At 41.4% G+C, this 2,443-nt stretch overlaps 1 long non-coding RNA gene across 1 annotated transcript; it reads right to left on the bottom strand.

Annotated features, from left to right (window-relative positions):
• Window positions 1-1,511: 1,511 nt before the first annotated feature.
• On the bottom strand, window positions 1,512-2,046 carry LOC149239821 (uncharacterized). Its single transcript, XR_016245965.1, has 3 exons — window positions 1,927-2,046; window positions 1,757-1,821; window positions 1,512-1,645 (listed from the first exon to the last, which is right to left on the bottom strand). It is a non-coding gene; the product is annotated as an uncharacterized LOC149239821 (long non-coding RNA).
• Window positions 2,047-2,443: the final 397 nt, after the last annotated feature.

Here is a 2,443-nt window from a genome sequence, read left to right as displayed (position 1 = left end):
TTTTGTGTGGATTAGATAGTAATACCACAAGTAAAATATCAAGTTCCGACGAAAGATGAATACCGAGGACGGTGTTCCTGTTAAGGGGGGGAGTATGTAATATACCTATTGTGATTAACCCCACGTAAAGTAATTTTAAATTACCAATCAGTTAATCAAACCTGCGTAAAAGTAATTTTAAATTACATATCAGTTACAACTGATTCTTGGCATTGGTTAAATGGATCAGCGAGCACCCTAACATGGAGAGAGGACAGGAGATGACAGGTTGATGAACAGATAGAGAGAAGAATTCCATGAGAGAGCAGAGTGAGAAAAAGAGGTTAAGTCTGGTAATGACCAGATAACCTAGCACAGTAGTGCATGAGTCTTGTTGAGCGCTGCAGGCCTGCAAGACGGCTCGGGGGGAGAATCCAGCGTAAGTGGATCTCAAGGTTGGGAGGATAAGAGCAAAAATGTTGCAGGTGACCTCTGAAAGTAAGGACATCGGTAGCGGGACTATCCAGGTATGCATTCTCTAATATAGTTATTGAATAAAGAATAGGTATTGAAGTGTACAGACAGAACACAGAACCTGTATTACTTTCCATTAGTTAACTGTGGTATTGTAAACATGTTAATGCATACAGTCCCAAGGATATCTGTAAGTGAATATGTGTGACTGTGGTCACCTTTTAAATTTGCAATAATAACCTGGGGTTGTTTAGTTACATATATGCTCAGAACAGAGTCAAACCCTAGGGCAATTTGGCGGTATGAGAGACCGCATCAGTATATCAGTGATAGGAATAAAGAGAATAAAAGTAAACAGAACCCTTAACAATGAAATGGAACCGAGCTAAGTGGTCGTAGAATGCTTGGTGAAACCAGATCTTAGATAAACACAGTCAAAAACCAGCGCAGAACTAGCGCTTGTACATAAGCATTAACGCTATATAAACCAATGATATGGTATGAGAGATGAACTGTGTAGACCAATTTATTAACTTAACACTGTATAAATTAAACAGAATGGCATAATCGAAATGCTGTATACATCGAGCAATATAGCATAAACATAATGCTGTATAAGCATGAAATATCATATAAACCAATACTGTATAAGGACAGACATTATTACGGGAATAGTACTGTAATGAGGAGTATTGTGCAGTTAATATTCGACCTGTATATTAAACATGCAATAACCCCGGCATTCAAGGGTCAATGGAAAACGACTGTTCGCGAAGAGGCAGCCCCTGCACTCATATACCGAGTGCAGGACTACCATCAATATCGCTTTTAAATGCATATGAAATGGAACAGTCTTGAATGGACCGAATGCATGTGAAAGCATTGAGATTATACTGTAATAATGCTTACTGTAGTAAACCCATAGGATATTATGATTCCGTTGAGCAAACAGGGAAATGAATATCCAGCAAAACAAATATACAGTAAAATACATTTTAATGTAAATCTTTACATATGAACCGGCAACATAAAAACAAGATGGCCATTAAGGGACATTGACAGAATATATAAGTAGATGGCGTGGAAGCCATAAGCAGTACCTATCTAAACCCTAAGGCTAACGCGGGACAGGTCCGGCATGGAGAGGCCGCCTGTATAAGCGCAACCAGGGTTTGAAACATGGTAGTCGGACCTGAGACAAGTAAGAAGAAGTCATAAGCCATGTCTCAGCCAGAGGACGACGCATACAATTTCACACTAAGCCATTTTATCAAGGAAAGGACAGTAAACGAGGTAGGCATACCTGTAAGTTTCGTTAGCCACCAAACCCTCCTGCACGCTGTGGAAAACTGTGGACGGCAAAACGACCTGTGCATAACCATCATGGTGAACATTCGGGTACAGTTAGAGTATTCAGAGGGTTTCATAGAATACAAAATACATAACTACGGAGTTGACTGTAAATATAAATACCAGATTGAAACGTGAGAATCCTTTACCTGAACAGCAAGGTACGAACCGGAGGGGTTGCAGAGAGGTCTGTTGGAGTGGTGGAGGAGCTCGGCTGCAGCTGTGGAGTGCAAATGAACTCATTCCGATGAAACCGGTGACTTATATATCAAATGCCAAACCCTAAATAAATCTGAGCCATTCGATGGGGTTGAGAGATCTCCGTCGTTGGTTTAGGCGGGAGGACCTGGCGCGAAACCCACAGTGGGTCAACCCTCCGGTAGCCACATGGTATCACGTGAAACTGAGCCACTTGGCCACGGAATGGGTGAGCTGGGTTATTACCTCTTCACCATCTGGCACTTAAACATATAAAGCGAGCCGGGTGTGACAATAAGATTCAGCAACACATTAAAGTTATATAATACCCAAACATTAGCGAAGGCGGTAGGTCCGTGTTCAATGGGTGTGGGTATTAGATGAAGGATATATATATACATGGACAAGCGTACGAGCCTGGACCAGGCCTTAGTGTAAAGCT

Source organism: Pinus tabuliformis, chromosome 8 (genome assembly GCF_031772625.1).
Source record: "Pinus tabuliformis cultivar Carrire ecotype Pingquan chromosome 8, CPIR1, whole genome shotgun sequence".
Lineage (NCBI taxonomy): Eukaryota > Viridiplantae > Streptophyta > Pinopsida > Pinales > Pinaceae > Pinus > Pinus tabuliformis.
Note: the sequence above shows the minus strand (reverse complement) of the source record. Positions and strands in the feature narration are given on the sequence as shown.